This window comes from Triplophysa dalaica, chromosome 5, assembly GCF_015846415.1.
Source record: "Triplophysa dalaica isolate WHDGS20190420 chromosome 5, ASM1584641v1, whole genome shotgun sequence".
Lineage (NCBI taxonomy): Eukaryota > Metazoa > Chordata > Actinopteri > Cypriniformes > Nemacheilidae > Triplophysa > Triplophysa dalaica.
Window position 1 is genome coordinate 25,903,957 of NC_079546.1, and position 20,347 is coordinate 25,924,303.

Genomic DNA, 20,347 nt, shown 5'->3' on the forward strand with positions numbered 1-20,347 from the left:
CACAACAACACAACAATCACTAAATCAATCTGTGTGTGTGTGTGTTGTGTTTAGATCCAGTGTGAGATCAACCGCATCTGAACACAAGAAGACTCATTTATAACACAACAACCACTAAATCAATCTGTGTGTGTGTGTGTTGTGTTTAGATCCAGTGTGAGATCACAGACATCTGAACACAAGAAGACTAATTTATAACACAACAATCACTACATCAATCTGTGTGTGTGTGTGTTGTGTTGTGTTTAGATCCAGTTTGAGATCAACCGCATCTGAACACAAGAAGACACATTTATAACACAACAACACAACAATCACTAAATCAATCTGTGTGTGTGTGTGTTTAGATCCAGTTTGAGATCAACCGCATCTGAACACAAGAAGACACATTTATAACACAACAATCACTAAATCAATCTGTGTGTGTGTGTGTTGTGTTTAGATCCAGTGTGAGATCAACCGCATCTGAACACAAGAAGACACATTTATAACACAACAATCACTAAATCAATCTGTGTGTGTGTGTGTTGTGTTTAGATCCAGTGTGAGATCAACCGCATCTGAACACAAGAAGACTCATTTATAACACAACAACCACTAAATCAATCTGTGTGTGTGTGTGTTGTGTTTAGATCCAGTGTGAGATCACAGACATCTGAACACAAGAAGACTAATTTATAACACAACAACACAACAATCACTACATCAATCTGTGTGTGTGTGTGTTGTGTTGTGTTTAGATCCAGTTTGAGATCAACCGCATCTGAACACAAGAAGACACATTTATAACACAACAACCACTAAATCAATCTGTGTGTGTGTGTGTTGTGTTTAGATCCAGTGTGAGATCAACCGCATCTGAACACAAGAAGACACATTTATAACACAACAACCACTAAATCAATCTGTATGTGTGTGTGTTGTGTTTAGATCCAGTGTGAGATCACAGACATCTGAACACAAGAAGACACATTTATAACACAACAACACAACAATCACTAAATCAATCTGTGTGTGTGTGTGTTGTGTTTAGATCCAGTTTGAGATCAACCGCATCTGAACACAAGAAGACACATTTATAACACAACAACACAACAATCACTAAATCAATATGTGTGTGTGTGTGTGTTGTGTTTAGATCCACTGTGAGAACAACTGCATCTGAACACAAGAAGACACATTTATAACACAACAATCACTAAATCAATCTGTGTGTGTGTGTGTTGTGTTTAGATCCAGTGTGAGATCAACCGCATCTGAACACAAGAAGACTCATTTATAACACAACAACCACTAAATCAATCTGTGTGTGTGTGTGTTGTGTTTAGATCCAGTTTGAGATCACAGACATCTGAACACAAGAAGACTAATTTATAACACAACAACACAACAATCACTACATCAATCTGTGTGTGTGTGTGTTGTGTTGTGTTTAGATCCAGTTTGAGATCAACCGCATCTGAACACAAGAAGACACATTTATAACACAACAACACAACAATCACTAAATCAATCTGTGTGTGTGTGTTGTGTTTAGATCCAGTTTGAGATCAACCGCATCTGAACACAAGAAGACACATTTATAACACAACAACACAACAATCACTAAATCAATCTGTGTGTGTGTGTGTTGTGTTTAGATCCAGTGTGAGATCAACCGCATCTGAACACAAGAAGACACATTTATAACACAACAACACAACAATCACTAAATCAATCTGTGTGTGTGTGTGTGTTGTGTTTAGATCCAGTTTGAGATCAACCGCATCTGAACACAAGAAGACACATTTATAACACAACAACACAACAATCACTAAATCAATCTGTGTGTGTGTGTGTTGTGTTTAGATCCAGTTTGAGATCAACCGCATCTGAACACAAGAAGACCAATTTATAACACAACAACACAACAATCACTACATCAATCTGTGTGTGTGTGTGTGTTGTGTTGTGTTTAGATCCAGTTTGAGATCAACCGCATCTGAACACAAGAAGACACATTTATAACACAACAACACAACAATCACTAAATCAATCTGTGTGTGTGTGTGTTGTGTTAAGATCCAGTGTGAGATCAACCGCATCTGAACACAAGAACACACATTTTAACACAACAACACAACAATCACTAAATCAATGTGTGTGTGTGTATGTGTGTGTGTGTGTGTGTGTGTGTAGAATTACACTTATGTAGACCTGCTGTAATTCTTCTCTCTCCTCCATGACTCACACTACACAAACACAAACACATTAAATACAGAAACATGATGTGACATTGGTCTGGTTTGTATGAATCATGTGTGTGTTGTGTGTCATACTTGATTGTGTAGTTTGGATCATTGAGTGTGTGAGAGAGCAGCTGTTGTGTTGTGTGTTGTGGGTGATTGTAGCTCAGATCCAGCTCTCTCAGGTGTGACGACTGTGAACTCAGAGGTGAAGCCAAAGAACAACAACCTTCATCTGTCACCATACAACCTGACAACCTACAAACACACACAAACATGTCAACACAACTCTTCACTTTTCTATTGTGACATCAGTGTGTAGAGACAAACACCTCAGTGTGTGTAGTTGACAGTTGTGAGTCTTGAGAGCATCAGAGATCAGCTTCACTCCTGAATCCTTCAGATCATTGTTACTCAGGTCCAGCTCTTTCAGAGACGATGATGATTGTAGACATGAAGACAAACTTACACAAGACTCTTCTGTCACATAACGACAATCTAAATACAACAAAACAAAATGACATAAACAAAACACAAAAAGACACAAAAGACACAAAAGTCACAAAAGACACAAAAGAGACAAAAGTCACAAAAGAGACAAAAGTCACAAAAGACACAAAAGTCACAAAAGACACAAAAGTCACAAAAGTCACAAAAGACACAAAAGACACAAAAGACACAAAAGTCACAAAAGACACAAAAGACACAAAAGTTAGTTTGTAAAGAGCATCTAGTGTATATATATATAAATCTCTTATCTTGAATAAGTTTGCAGTACAACCACTTAGAGACAAGGGGATGGGCTCATTTCACTCAGACAACCAATCACTATCACAGACACATCATTATGCTAAGCCACGTCCATAGCAATCAAACAGGTTAGCCTAGCAACCATTTAGCAATACCTATGTCTCTGCAAAAGCACATCGTTGAGAAATGGGGGTTGGTTTGTTTCACTCATAGCTAAGAGTTTCACACACAGGCAAGGCAGATGCTAAGCCACGCCCATAGCAACGAAACAGGTTATCCTAGCAACCATTTTGCAATACCTGTGTCTCTACATCAGAACATCGTAGAGACATAAGGTTGGTTTGTTTCACTCTTAGCTAAGAGTGTCATATACCGTTACGGCAGATGCAAAGCCACGCCCATAGCAACCAAACCGGTTAGCCTATCAACCATTTTGGAATACCTATATCTCTGCATCAGCACATCGTAGAAACATGGGGGTTGGTTCATTTCACTCATATCTTAGAGTATCATATACTGGCATGGCAGATGCTAAGCCACGCCCATAGCAACCAAACAGGTTAGCCTAGCAACCATTTTGCAATACCTATTTCTCTGCATCAGAGCATAGCAGAGACATGTGGGTTGGTTCGTTTCACTCAAAGCTCGGAGTGTCATATACTGGCATGGCAGATTGTGATGGACTGAGAGATCAGCCACACAAGTATGGGTATTCAAGCACACACATAGATACACTTACATCTGCGCGCGGTTGTGAGCCCAGATATCCATACACTTCTCCCATGTGCAAACATGCCCATAAGTTACATTTGGTTATGACACGTTGTTTGTATATTTCATAGTTTAAAGTATTATTTACAATAACCACACAGGACAGCAGTAATCTATAGTTTTCATTTATTTATGCAGTCACATACAAATCAGTTAATCTATGATTTTGCGTACCTTTAACTAAACCATATTTCTTTGTACGAGTTGCCGGGATGGCGGGGTGTCTGCAGGAGAAATTGGAGCCGGCAAAGATTGGAGCCCGTGCGGGAACGGAGTTTTATCCGATTGTGATTCCGCTTGGATGGACCATCTGTAGCTGAGACGTGGGGAGATCTTGAAATGGACTGTCTAATTATCTCCTCCATTCGGTTTAAATTCATGAGTTTATTTAGTCATTTTAGATTTTTTTTTTTTTTTGTTATCAACAATTTTTTATTATTATTTTTTTCACACACAACGTAACATAATATCCAAAATAAAACAAAACAAGACAGCAGACACATACTCAACATCTCAAGGTTCGATCAAAAGGGAGGGAGAGAGGGAAGGACAACAAGAACACAAAAGCTACTCCTTTAAATAATTACGTATATTTAACAAAAAACACTGCCAAGCCTCAATGGTTGAAGGCCTGGCCCCACCGACTCGCGCCGTTGTACATTCAAATGAGACAATTTGCAGGAGGTTATGGATCCAATATGTCTCTCTACACATGCGTGGTGTAAACCAGTTCTGAATTATTGTCTTCTTCACAGCTGTAAAACCAGCAAACAACATTCTCTTTTGCATTGAACTAATACAGAGATCAGAATCATCATTAAGAAGACATAAACTTGGGTTAACAGACCAATCAATTCTCAGTAATGATGACAAAACCAGATTTACATGTGTCCACAGACTGTTGATGACAGGACATTCCCAAAACATATGCAGAAAAGTGCCTGATGATGTAGTGTTACATATATGGCAGTTAAAATTTGACTGCAGTTTCATTTTAAATCTTTTGTAAGGAGTTATATATGCTCTGTGAATGACTTTGAAGTGACTCAGACGATGAGCAAGATTTTTAGATGTCAAACTGAGATTAGACCACACTCTCTCCCAGTCGACAGATAAATTAAGATCAGATAATTCCCTATTCCAAATAGTTTTAATAGAAAGAGGTTTTGCAATACAATCAATAATTTTATTATATATTAAGGAAACAAATGGCCGACCAGCAGGTGGTGCAATCCAGTCCTGCATAGGATGAGAGGAAATGGAAGAGGACCAAGGAACGCCATACGCTTTGAGAGCAGAACGTAATTGAAGAAAAACAAAATATGCAGATGCTGGTAGGCAAAATTTGGCTCTCAATGCCTGAAATGAACAGAGGCCCTGGTTATCATACATATCACCGCACGTGTTCACCCCTAAAGAGGACCAAGAGGGTTGGACAAATGGACGATTACCACATACAAAGTTCAAATTGTGCCATAAAGGTGTACTGTTACAGAATTTGAAGGGTCCACCTATCCGACGTTCAACCGTTTCCAGATTTTAATAGAGTTAGCCACAACCGGACCAAATTTATAATTATCCCCTTTTTTTCCTGTGCCAGTAAATAAGATATCTTGAAGTCTATTTGGTTTAACCTTGTCAGCTTCGATCCCCCTCCATGAAACTGTAGATTGAGGATCAACCCAATTATGAAGGGCCTTAAGCTGGAACGACCAATAATATAATTCAAAATTTGGTACAGCCAGTCCTCCTGCGCTATTAGGATGTTGCGATGTGGTAAGTTTAATTCTGGGACATTTATCGTTCCAGATAAACTTAGAAATTACGGAGTTGATCTCCTTAAAGTAACCTGGAGGGGGAGAAAGTGGTAGCATAGAGAAAAAAAAATTAAATCGAGGTAACAAATTCATCTTAACAGTGGAGATTCTTCCTTGGATAGAGACTTTAAGATTCTTCCATCTTTGAATGTCATTTTTGACCTTAACTAAAATGTTATTAAAATTGTCTCTGGCAATCTTATGAATGTTTTTATATATGGTAATGCCCAAATAGATGAAAGATTCCTTGATAGGGATAAATGAGGGAATAGAAAAATTAACCTTAATATTGTTAATTGGCATTAAAGCGGATTTGTTCCAATTAATTTTATATCCTGATAGGCTACTAAAACTATCAAACTCCTTAATTACACTAGAGACTGAAACATCAAAGTGGTCTAAATATAGAATAATATCATCAGCGTATAATGAAATACAATGATTATGGTCATGAATCTTAATCGATACTTCAGATTTCCTGATGGCTTGTGCTAAGGGTTCGAGAGATAGACAAAACAATAAGGGGGAAAGTGGACACCCCTGTCTCGTTCCCCGCTGTAAAGGGAATGAGGGGGAAATAATATTACCAGTTATGACTGATGCTGCAGGAGAGTGGTATAAATGTCTTGATCATAGAAACGAAGTGTTCCCCGAAGCCGAAACATTGCAGAACTGCCCACATATAATTCCACTCTAGCCTGTCAAAGGCTTTTTCCGCATCAAGTGAAAAGACTGCACAAGGTGTTGGGTGGGAGTCCGCAAAGTCAAGAATATGAAGGAGTCGACACATATTGTCAGATGCATGGCGCCCCTTGATGAAACCAGTTTGGTCCTCCTTGATCAGACTGTGAATTACCTTCTCCAAACGAGAAGCAAAAACTTTAGCATAGATTTTTAGATCACATGGGATAAGAGAAATCGGTCTGTAGCTGGAACAGTCTAATGGATCTTTTCCCTTTTTAAGAAGTAATGAAATCAGTGATGTTTTTAGATCTCTATGAAACGCCCCATGTTCGATCGCAAAATTAAATGAGTTAAGCATAAGTATCCCTACCAAATCCCAAATTTCTAAATATAATTCAGGGGGGAGGCCATCTAAACCTGGCGATTTGCACTTTTGAAGGCTTTTTAGAGAGATGTGAAGTTCCTCCAAACCTAATGGGGCCTCCAAAGATTCTTTATCCATCTGTGAAATCCGAGGCAGTTCCAATTTATCTAAATACTGCTTACAAATTGGTTCATCAAAAACTGTTTCGGCTTTATACAGATTTGTGTAAAAACCTTTAAATATGTCATTAATTGCCACAGGGTTCGTAGTGACCTGATCATCTGATGATTTTATTGCGCTAATATATGCCTTAGACTCGCATTCTTTCAACCTAAGGGCCAGTAAATGACTAGGTCTCTCCGATTCAAAATAATATTTTTGTCTAGTCCTATGTAAAATAAATTCTGCCTTTGAGTGTGAAAGCAAATCATATTCTTCTTTTAAAGAGGATAGTTGTGTAGCCTGTTGCTCAGTAAAATGTTGTTTTTGTAGGTTTTGTAATGATTGGATTTTATTTTCTAATTGTGTAAATTGGTGAGTTCTCGCTTTGGCAAGAGTAGAAGAGAAAGATATACAGAAACCTCGTATAGCACACTTAGTCGTTTCCCACAGTATCTGAGGATCCACATCAGAGGGCATATTAATCTCAAGAAAGTCCTTAATATATTCTTTTAGAGAGTGAAGGGTTTTATATATTTTATCTTGGTTCTATATGTTTTATCTAAGGGTTTATATCAATTACATTTTCTGAGTGTTTTTTCATTGTGATTATTACTTATTACGGCTTACCTAATATAACATTGCATTATTTTACTATGTTGAGATGGGTCTCAGAGTTAAGGGACAATATTAGTGCAAAATGGTATTTTCAACAGGATGTGGGGGTTGTGTGTGTGTGTGTGCAGCATTCCAGGCAGGAAAGGAGGACAGGAGAGTATGCTACACATCAACGCACATACCCATATAGCGTGGGGTCTAAGAAACAAAGTTTATGTGGAAACTGGGTGGGGGAAGTGTGTTATCTTGCAGGTAGTAAAAGAAGAAGGGAGTAGTCTACGAAAATATCAGATGAAGCATCACTCCGTTGGACACAAAGAAAGCAGCAAATGTGGAGGGGCTCAGGGGTTGGCCACTGTCCGAAGCAAGCTTGAAGACACACCCACACATACACATATAAAAATGTTGTAAACCATTGAGGCGGGGCAGAATCTCTGTAAAAGACATTGTGTCTGAGATTGTCCAGCGCGCTGTTTCTGATCAATAAACTTCAACATTTGTTAGAGTTATTTGAGCTGCCTTTCTCTTCAATTTTTGACCACGCAGGACATCAAAGTCCATCAGATGGTGACCCCGACGTGATTGGAGAAAAAAGGCAGTAAGGATAGTCGTAGAATTCGGCAAGGACCAAAAATTCGGAACGGAACGATTTTGGGTTCAACATACGGTCGACCAAAATAAAAAGGTAAGCAGAAACCTGTTTAAACAAACTTCTGCATATTGGACACTCTAAATTTCATGTGTTGAATTTGATATGTATTCCATTCCATTTAATAGATAGTGTTGATATCTGTTGATCAGAATAAATAAAAGACTGTGGATGAAAGGCCCACAGCTGACCGTAGGTTATAGTCTTACGGCACATTAAATTTAGAAGACTGTGGATGAAAGGCCCACAGCTGACCGTAGGTTATAGTCTTACGGCACATTAAATTTAGAAGACTGTGGATGAAAGGCCCACAGCTGACCGTAGGTTATAGTCTTATGGCACATTAAATAAATCAGTGGGTTCGAGTCCTACTTTAAAGCAGTGGGTTAGAGTCCTACTATAAAGCAGTGTGTTAGAGTCCTACTATAAAGCAGTGGGTACGAGTCCTACTTTAAAGCAGTGGGTTAGAGTCCTACTATAAAGCAGTGGGTTCGAGTCCTACTATAAAGCAGTGGGTTTGAGTCCTACTTTAGAGCGTGGGGTTAGAGTCCCTACGCACATTTGAAATTTATGTGTATGAAATTGCGTGTTGGAAATTACGGAAAATTGGAAATAATATTTTGTTTAGAATAATTGATAGAAAACAGATAATAATAAAACCATTGATAACTGTATAATTAAGAGAATTGAATAACTTAAAAAAATGGAGGGAGAATTTGATAGAGAATGTGATGAATATGGGTGTTTGCTAGTGGAAAGCCAATGGGGACATGCGGTAAATATGGTGTTAGACCAGACCGTGGTTAAAAATCAGAAAAAGGAAAGGAAAATTTGGGAAGGGAAATGGAGTCAGATGTGTATTGAAAATGGATGGGTAGATCCGGAAAAATGTTGGTTAGATTGGCGCCAAACGTTAGAGAAATGTTGATGAAGAAAAAAAAATATATATAAAGTGGTTAGAAAAGAATAAACATAAAAATAAAGAAGTTAAAATGAAGGAAGAATTAAGACTATGGACATGCATTGCGCTTAAGGCCACTGCTCTGAGTCCGGTTAAAAGAGAGGGGGGAGAAAATGTGCAGACAAAGAAGTCAGGGAGTCAGGGAACAAACTGCATATTACCCACCCCCAAAACTATATCAAGACTTGCAACTATAGACAAAACCACAACCGTATGACGCAAAACTGCAGCAAGTTATGGTAAAATTAAACCAAGGAAACGTAGAAAAGAATTGCCTGACACAATGTTTGTTATAAATGAAATAAGACAGCAATTACAACAACTAACAAGATTAGTCAGTGGAACAGCACAACAGTAAGCCACCGAGGGAGAAGAACAGGGAGAACAAATTCCGCAAGGGGAGGGGGAAGAGGAGTGTGGTCAGGTAATAAATCACCACACACCCCCTGTTTTTATGCATAGCAGACAGAGTTTAGATAGTGCTGAAAGAAAAATTGCAAAGTGGAGAGAATGAATCTCACTCTGAAACTAATTGGCTATAATCTGTGCACAGACCAAATTGTCATGGTTATCAGCTCTTCCGTTGGCATTAATATCTGTACGTTCTTCTGTTAACAGAATTTCAGGCTTTACACCATTTAAATTGCTTACAGGTAGATCTTTTCCAGGACCAAACACACTGCTGGGACCAGACACCATCAAACCGTTGTCACATTGTGCATATTTTGACAAAATAACTGCTCTGATCTAACACTTTTCCCAGAAAGTCACACCAGGACCTGAACCAGAACCTGTTGCACGACCAATGGAGTGGGTACGACTGAAGTCCTTCCACAGGAGGTGGAGCGAACCACAGTGGTCAACACATTGCGTGTCACCTCCCGAACATCGCATTGTGTCCCACTTGAAGGGAAAGGCGACATGTGGTACCATTTGTCTCCTTGTGCTGCTTGTTATTCCCCAAACAGGTCTCTGGAACAGACGGCTGTGGACCTGAGATCTCAGGTCCAAGAGAGGGAGGGTGTTGAAGGTGAAGTACAAGGGAGCGCAGAAAAAGGAACATTGGTCATATAGAAGAAAGGTGACATTTGAACCTCTAGCGCATTGTGTAAGTGAAGATTGTGCATATGCGGCAGGCATTGCAGTAATATTTAAGAATAAATATGGTGAAAAGTGAAGCATCACATGCATTTCTAACTTTTATGGGTCAAACCGATTCAAAGACTCATAGAATTCTTCTATTTTTATTTCATTGGTCCACTACCCAGTGCCAAAAAGGGGGGGGTATACTTTTTTTTATACTTTTTCATTAACACTATAGATACCATGGCACAAGTGATAGTGAACCATCTGTTAAATATCACACAGAAATTCCCTAGTCCTTACAGGCCTCAAAGATCTCAAATGGACAGGTGTGGGTAGTGCCATAAAAAATGAATTGCTAAACAGACAGTACCACAACATATGGACTGATATTTAACCCACAGATTTGACTGAATTGAGAGAAAAAATGTATCTCTGTCTGTTATCCTAAAGTCTTTCTTTTCAGGTTGATCACTATGACTCCTTATAGAGTCCAGATACCAGAGAGGTGTCTTAGAACCTGAAATGGAGGAGATGGGTGAGATTATACTTCAAGGGGTCATTCACACTTCACAATTACATCACAGAAGTAGTTACACAGCCTCCCGGTGTAGCACCGGATCCAAATTGTGTAACACAGATTGTTGTAGATACCCATCTCCCAGACATGAACATATAGCATTGTGGACAAACTTTCGCCAGTACAACCTCATAAAATGATTATCTGGCATAATCTTAAAAGTTATCCAGACTCAAAACATCACACATCGCCTAGGATGATTAGTCTAGATTTAAAATATGATACATAAGAAGGATCTATAGCCTGTCATGCATACACACAACTGTATAGCATCTCACACATAGGACAAACTCATGATGCTGATTTAATTATAAGATAAAACCTGTTGTTACAATTATGTTGATTTATTTGAAACCTTGCAATGTATATAGTAAATCTGCATGTTTATCGTTTTATGTATGGTAAATGGTTTGATTTCTGATGAAGAGAGGTGAAATTGAAAATTTGTGCAATTTTCAATTGAAATCATTGGCATTGTTCCAAACCAGATAGCACACTGGTTTTTAACATATGTCTAATGATATGTTTAAAGAGTGGTTAGATCTGAAGTGCTGGCGCTTCTGCAATCGGCCTCGCAATTATCAATCAGATTTTTACCATTGAACATGAGATGGCGCACTGTACACATCAACATTCACAGAATTTTTTGACAACAGCTATATTAGAGATTCAGAATATGTCCTAATACTTCTTTGTAATGATAGATCTGCAGGGTTAACTCGTATTTGAGTATTCTGAATTACTATTATGGTTATTAAAATGAGTTATATAACTATACCATATTATGCATAACGTTGTATCTGGATTTTATAAATACATGAAAATACATTTATAAGCATATTGTAGATTTGTATTTTGGTTGCAATATATTTAAAAGATATAATTATAAACTATTATTTTATGATGTATACCACTGGAGAATATGCCAGTTAAATTGACTTTTGCCACTCTTCCTATAAAATACTCAGAGTATCTAAATTCCACTATAGTAATGAAGAATCAGGTAATCAAATGGGATCACTTTATGTGGCTTTGGATGAAATTGAGACCTTATTCACCACTCGCACCAGGTACCATGAAATTTTTTTTTTATTGTTGTAACCCTTCATCATCTTTTCCCAATTTCTATGGTCATCAGTGTTCAGTTGTTGTATGCTTATGCAGATGCCATTCAGGTGTCTCATACACAATGATGTGTTATTAGTGAGATGAATTCCTTGACCTAGGGAGCTGCGCTGCAAACCATACCTTCTACTTAGATGTTCCTAAGGATAAATGGGTCAGATAAATATCATGGGGAGGATACTACTACACACAGATGTTTCTCTTCGGTGGGAAGACACCTTCTACAAATAGAGCACATGGGCTCTGACTGAATGGACTTGGTACAACAAATTATATTGCAGACTATCTGACTTAGGTGGAAACCAACCTGGGCAAAAGAACAGCAAAGATCCACCTGCTCTGCACAGTACCAGCTCTACAGAGACTTCTAAGGTAATAATTGATATACAAAGACCAAAAAATGCCTAACTGTGTCCCCTTAGGGACTGCTCTGAGATTGCCCCAAGGGGTCAGGAACTGTAAGGCAGCTGGAAAAGTGCAAAGAATTAAGGTTGTTTGTAAAGCTGGGACTAAACAATCAAACACCATTTGTTGCTAGATTCTGAGGAATGATATCCTGCCCTCCCCTCAGGTTTTGTTGATGCCCAAGAATTGAACCCCATCTTCTTATCACACCTCTCCCCTTCATCTCTTCAGGCCCTGATCACTAGAAAAAAAAATGCTTACGCTTTATTCTGTGTATATCATTTATTGTCATAGTATGAAGTTTGATGATTAATGTTTGGTATTGTTTTAAAGGTCATGGTGCGATGGGTGAAAGGGTCTAGTTCTTTCAAATCTAACATGGAGTATATTAAAACTGTTTAAACTTTAATCCATAACCTGCACTCATCTAAAGAGGATTGGCTTTATTGGGGAATCCTGTTCACAGATAAATTGGCATCCCATTTGATGATCTCGTCAGCCACGAAACTAAATTTCACAGTGACCATTGTATTCACAATGAACATTGAGTACAGTACATCATTCTTGGGTATAAAAGGTGCATTGGCAAAAGACTTAGGGAAGCTACTGTAACCAGAACTTCCCACACTGCAACTGTGAGTCTTGATTTTACCAGGTATGATAAACTTTGTGTTATTTTTTCATTTTAACCATATAATTGTGTCTATGGCTGTGTTTGTGGGCATACTGGTAATTTGTGGATGCTGTTGTGTGCCGTGTATTAGATCATTATGTAACCGCCTAATTGTTACTGCAATTGAAAAACGAGAGCCCCCACCATATGTTATGCCATTGTTGACCACAGACCACTTCTATGATGACAGTGAGGAGGAGGACAAAGACAATGTATGAGGAAATGTTTTGTATCAATTACAATTTAATATGTCATTTACAATTTACATGTTAAGTATAATTTGTCTGTTCTTGACATTTAAGGGTGATGACAATAATGTGTGTGTGACCTCTTTCAGAGGTCAAGAGAGGGATTGAAGGGTTTTATATATTTTATCTGGGTTCTATATGTTTTATCTAAGGGTTTATATCAATTACATTTTCTGTGTGTGTTTTTATATGATTATTACTTATTACTGCTTACCTTATATAACATTACATTATTTTACTGTGTTGAGGAGGGCCTCAGAGTTAAGAGAGAATATTAGAGGGCAAAGAGGTATTTTCAACAGGATGTGGGGGTTGAGTATGTGTGGGCAGCATTCCATGCAGGGGAGAAGATAAGAGATGTGTGCTGCACATCCAAACACACATACCCTAATAGTGCGGGGTCCTACGTTTATATAGAGGCAGGTGGGGGAAGTATTTTGTGTTGCAGATAGTAAAAGAAGAAGGACGTAGTCTATGAAAATATGAGATGAAGCATCACTCCATTGGACACAAAGAAAGTAGCAGAGGTCAAGGCGCTCAGGGGTTGGCCACTGTCCGAAGCAAGCTTGAAGACACACCCACACATACACATATACAATTGTTGTAAACCACTGAGGCGGGGCTGACTCTCTGTGTAGACTCTGAGGAGGCCCAGCGCGCTGTATTTCAGATGAATAAACTTCAACTTTTGTTCAACCGAAGTCCTTGAGTCCAATTTTTGGACACGCAGGACAGCTTATGTGTCCACTGAATTTGTGGAAGCGAATTTTTAAATCGAAATAATATGGACTGAAAATTATCTGTAGAATATTAAAGGTTGCATTTAAAAACAAGTGGAATTTTTTTAATGAGATTTAAAAGGTGAATTTTGATTTCTAAATTTTTAGACGGTGGAACAGAGTGTGAAATGTTTCAATTTGAAATATTCACAGCTTAAATGTACAACCATATTGAATTGTAGAACCTTAAATGCAAGAATGGAAATACAATGCATTTTTTTCAGTTAGTGCTATTCAGCACGCCTCTTTGCTTCAAACACATTTGTCACTATTTTACTTCCATACAACTGTCAAGATGAGATTTAAAGAGCAGTCACTATCAGTGAAGCAAGCCATCATTAGGCTGAAAAAACAAAACAAAACCATCAGAGAGATAGCTATATTTTCTGTCCTTCAGTGATTCTGCTCATTATCATCAGGTGTTCATCACTAATGTTCAATCATCACATTATTATCTCATTCACTTTAACTCTGATTCAGAGTTACTTTAACACTCTCTACAGTGGGAAGCACAACAAACACAATACAACACTTTACTTTGAAAACTCAAATTTAGTTTAAAATTTCATAAGGGTTCATGTATTATCTAGCTTACAGACAAAATGTTCATTGTACACTTGCATTACCAGGCAGAAATTAATAATAGGTTTGGTCCTCGTTAATATGAACCATTCCAACGACAAAGGGAACCACCGAACAACCACCATACAACCTTTGTTAAAAACCTGTCCCTATCATTTCTTATATTTACTTTACAAAAATCAAATGCCTAGACACATTTTATAATGTAGTTATTTTATTAATTAGTTTATATAAGTTCAGGTGATCTCATAACTCTTTCTTCTTAAGAGGCACCTATGGATTTAATTTAGTCAAGAGCACTGGAGATCTAGGATGTTTTTCAAGTGCTACTTAAGTTACGATGCTTTTGAAAGACTGTGTCTATATGTCTAAGATAAATAGTAGGATGGATTTTACAATCTGCTAAATCTTTTGGAAAAATGCAGCCCAGTTCAACAGCTTTTAAAATAAAGTAGACTACTGACTTCGACTGAACAAAATTGAAAAACATTTTTGCTCTTAAGAACATACTACAACTCTTGTATGCATAATTAGTTGCTGTATGTATCTGGTTGTGTTATATTGGTTTCTTGAATTATATTATTCAGCTCAATAGGAATTTTGGAAAAAAACTTCAAAAATGGCTGCCATTTGGTGTCTACCCAGTCTTCTTTTCCATGCAGAGTTCTCCTCATTTTGAAGTACTCCCTTTTGTTGGAGAAATAAAATGGGTGATTTATGTTTTCTTAAGCAAAGTTCCAAATACACCAAAAACACACTCCCAAGTGTCATGACAGTGCATAAAAGGTAATAGGCTAATATTGAAAGGTTAATACCCAAATTTTTCACATGCATCTGTGGCTGCCTCCACTTCATCATTTCCATATTGAGGGTCAACCACAAATATTTGTTTGGATACAGCATGGAGATACTAAAATTAGACAATACATTATCATTGGCAGAAACATTACTATTGGATTGTTTTCATGTGTAATACATGTTTTAACGCAAACAAGATATTTTTCTTGTACTTCCCACAAACCTCCAGTGGTTATTGTTCACATTGACAGCAGTGATTATGCCATCATATAGCTCAAAGTCAACCTGCATGACATTCAAAAATACAATAAATGTGCATGTATGGCATTGTTTAAACATCCTGATGGGGACCTAAACCTGAATGACACCAACTTATCGGGACTTTTGTCAACATGGGAACCTAAATTGAAGTCCCTATGGGCAATTTTTTTATAAATCATACTGAACCTCAATTTTAGAAACCTTTAAAAAGCAAAATTGTGTCTATGATTTTAAGGTTTAGGGAATAAAATATACAGTTCGTGCAGTATAAAAATCCTTACTCCTGGACCGTTCACAATGATATAATACACCAGGCGTGTTTGTTTGTTACATAAAATAAATAATCAGAAACAAAACTGGAGCTGCACTCACTTTCGGAGTCCTTGTCGTGCCATCTGCTCTCTTGGGCCATTTATAATTGCACCAGTAGTGTGATGACAGTAAGTACAGTTTTGCAGATGCACCCTTTGCATTAAGAATCGCTCCAAGATAACAATCAATAGTCTGAAAGTACACATATGCAAATTATAAGTCAACAATTTAAATCGGTTTGTAAATTGCACGAACACTTACTCTTTTTGGCACTCATATTTCATTTCTGATCAACATACCTCTCCAAATAACCATTGATCGGGCCCCAATGTTTGGAAATCTTTATGATGTAACAGATACTCCAGTTTCTCATCAGGGGATCTCAGAATGGCAACAAGAAAGTTTTTAGATGATTTTGTCCAAAGCATCTCAACCTGCAATTGTCACGGAATGACTGTAATCTAACACCAACTCGAAGTACAATCCAAAAGTATAGTTTAAATTACATCCAGGGAACCACACAGGAGATGACACACAATGACATTAACAATACTAGACAAAGAACTAAGGAACACACATGGCTTAAATGCAAGGGGAAAACACTCAGGGAAAACAGAATCAGGTGCGGGACTAATAAACAATGATGAGGGACAGGTGAAAACAATGAACTAATAATGAAACACAAGTGAAAACATGCAAGGCAACTAATAACAAAACACAAGTGAAAACTAATTAACTAATAATGAGATAAACCAGAGGAGGAAAATACCAAACAATACATACACCAGCTGTGACAGCAATAACATTTGCTTTTTTAATAACTTTATATTAAATCAAACATTTAAACCTGTATACTACATTTAATTAAGGATAGTATTACCTAATTTTCCACATCTTTCTCTGCAGGTGTATAGTTCACTTTTGAACCTGTTGCCTGGCTCTTTTTCAGGTCCTTTTTACACTTCTGGGTTTTCTGTGGAATTGGTATGATCTGTTGTGCTGAAAAGTATTTCGATTTTTTTTTTTTTTTTTCCGGTGTTTGGTTTACCTTTCTTTTCATCCATTTTTCCTGAGAATGACGGATATCCATTGGTGGAAGAGGCTTTAGCAATAGATTTTCTGAAAGGTTGTGTTGAATTATGTGCTCGGTTTACCTTGTTTGTAGGGAGCAATGCATTTTTCGGACGGATTTTCCAGGTCTGAACTTTTTCTTTGATTTAAGGATGGTAGTCCTCAGTGTAAGTTGTCTCACTTGCTGCTTGTTCTGTGACCTCTTCTAGTATGTGTTTGAAATATGTAATGAATGGTGAGCTGCCGACAATTGTAGTATCATTTGTTTGGTCTTCACGGCCCCATTTTTCCCGTCTCCAATTTCCATGGTTTTATCCATTTTCACTTCCTGGGTTGTAGCAATTATATGTTCAATATTTTTCAGGCTTTTCTTGACATTTTCATTGCTTTTTTGTGGTTTGCTTTAATATAGCCTGCCTGACTGCTTTGATGATGATAGCGGAACATATGTGCAGCACAGTGTAAGGCTTGATGTTGTCCTGTTTTTTTCTGCCTGTGCAAAGGTCAAAAGCTCTTTCAAGGTAGGATGTGATTTTTCTCCACATTGAAAGCTATCTGACACTTTGCATGAGAGCCAAACTATAGTCTGTCTCAACCAGGTGAATGTGCATTTTTGTGTATTTGGACAGATGTTTTGTAAATTGCATGAGTCAATATGTAATGGGAGGTACTGAATGATCATTTGACAGCATTTCACATACTGGCAAAGGGGGTGCATCCCGACCCCTTCCAGGAAGAGTGAGTCCATAGTACAACACTTGCTTTGGTTGATCTGCAATTTTTGAGACCACTCCTCCAGTTGCATCGAGATACAGGGACACAGGAAGCCTCCTGCGTAAGTGGTCCACAAGAATACTAATTCCAAGCTCAGTGTACATGTGAACACCAAAAGGGTCCAGGCTGAAATGCTGGATGTATCCAGGTAGTTTGAAATATCTGGTGTGAACGTCCCATAGTATGCCTTGCAGGAGATGCATATCCAGTAAAACATCAGTGTGCAGTTGCTTCTTTTGCCGAACTTCCGATGTGATAACCTTCAACACATTCCTGTTGAGGCAGCTGGACATATTTCCAGACAAAAGTTCTGCTTTGGGTGTGGTTTTTAGAGTTCAATAGAAATGATGGCTGGGTCCATGCTTTATAGCTCTAGCCAACTTTCCTCTTTTGTGGTTTGTTACTGGCCTAAACTTTTTCTCACTCACTTTGTGCTTTATTTGTCCACGTTGAATGACCAGTAAATTCAGCATTTTGGACAATCTGTTTGGCATTTTGTCCAGGGTGAAGTTGTATTTTGCATGGCATGATGGGAATTTGCAAATTGCCACTGTAAATATGGACTGTTTATTTTCCTGCTGTGGGCAGCTTTTATGTTCTGATAGTTAAAAGACAGAGTGCAACAGGGATTCTTGGTTTTGAATGTCTTATAGACATAGTTGGTCCAGGGTGGCCTTAATTTTGTGAAACCTATTGAAGGTCCATAGGCACAGGCTCCCCGTGACCCGAGGTAGTTCGGATAAGCGGTAGAAAATGGAATGGAATGGTATTGAAGGTCCTATTTTGTGCCATTCCTTTCGATCAAGGCTGATGGTAAACTTTTTACGCACCTTCGGTACTGTCCTCCAAACAACTCCCCGTGGTACATCCTCTTCCATTTTACTTGCTTCTAACAGGTCCACTTTGGAATCCTCTGGGCCAATGTCATTTCGATCTCTATCATCCATTGCACTCTTTGTTTTTATATTCCCACTGTTCTCCTCCATGTCCATGTTAGTTTGGACAATATCTGCCTCGGTGTCCTCTTTCCAATTCATGTCGTTGTCTATGGAAGATCAGATTGAACAGTAAGTGTATATTCATAAATTATTTTACATAATAATTAGCCATTTATGGTGATTAATGCATGATGCTTGGTTTAAATTAAATCAATGGACACTATATTAAAAAGGTTTAAAGTGTATTCCTTAAAGACACAGTTCATGATCCTTTGTTTAAGATGAGACCGGGTATTGCATGATTCTTAGAGCAATTAATTAATTATTGCTTAAACAATAAGTTTGGCCACAGTTAAAGTGTCCTAATGTGTTCGGGTCCACTGGACACAATTGCAATTGGATTAAATAATTATAGTGGAAGAAAACAATATATACCTTCGTTTGTCATGCTGTCTCCTGGCTCCAGTCTTTTTATCCCGCTTGTTTGCACACTTTGATTGCTCATGGCTATATGGTCACTAAGACCATTTAGATTTTCGGTCCATATAACCCATAACCAGTGACGATTTTGTCTGGTGTTCTCACCAAATAAAGCGATGGAGACATCTGACCATATGTCTGATGAATATCCCCGGTCCCTGTTTAGAATACCAGCTTTCAATAGCTGAAACACTACAGCTTCCTTTCCCTCCAGCTTGTGCCCATACGTCTGTCCTTTTTTGTCATTGGCCTTTCTTAAACCTGCCCTTGATTGACAGGTTTTCTCCTTAGTATTGAAAGACTTATGAACTCTTAAGGGCTTTTAATAACCAGCAGTTATTGCATCTTATATTATTATGGAACACCTGCGGTTCATCAGATGATTGCAAAATGATTGGTCCTGACTCAATATTGGTATCTCCCACTGATGTAAATTCCCCACAAGATGTTATGGGAACCCTATGATTAAAAAATATTCTGCAGGATGAGCAAAGCGAGCTCACACATATTTTTAGAATGTTAAGATTTCATTATACACAAAAAAGGTTATTGAACAAACTTGATGTTGTTGGAACGAAATAAGTCAAACTTTTCACTTTTATGTATGTTCAAATTAATATTATATCACCATCTGTGTGCACAGAGGGATGTTTACAGTATTTAAGAACTGTTCATGGTGCTGAATTCTTCATATAAATGAAATCACTCAGAATACACAATATCAAACACATTTTTTCTTTGGACAAACACAATTTTAGTGAGCTGTTGTTGAATTTCCTGCCTGAGCTGTTGTTGGACATTTCTTTTAGTAACACATGATAAAACCATGAACCGATAACATTGAAGTTATTATTTTAACAGTACTGATGCAGCCCCTTATTTGAATCTATATTTTTGCTGTTCAAGTGTGAAGTATTGTTTAATTGTGTGGTAATTATAATATAACTCTTCCTCAGGTCTACTGAACAACCTGGATTGTATTTTTATAATCTGAATTAGTAGTTCAAGACAATTTACTGGAGTACCCCTTAAAGAATAGTTTACCACAAAAATGGTAAACCATAGTGAGTTAAAAAAAACTTTAAGGTAAACTGATCACATGGAGGTTACTCAATGAATTCTACCTATCAACAAACAAAAGGGAGATTGGGGTGTTCAAGACCCATATTTGTACTGTGTCACAGAAACAGGGCCGTACCACCTATGTTCCTAATTCCTAAGGGTAGAGTCTTTGAATGAT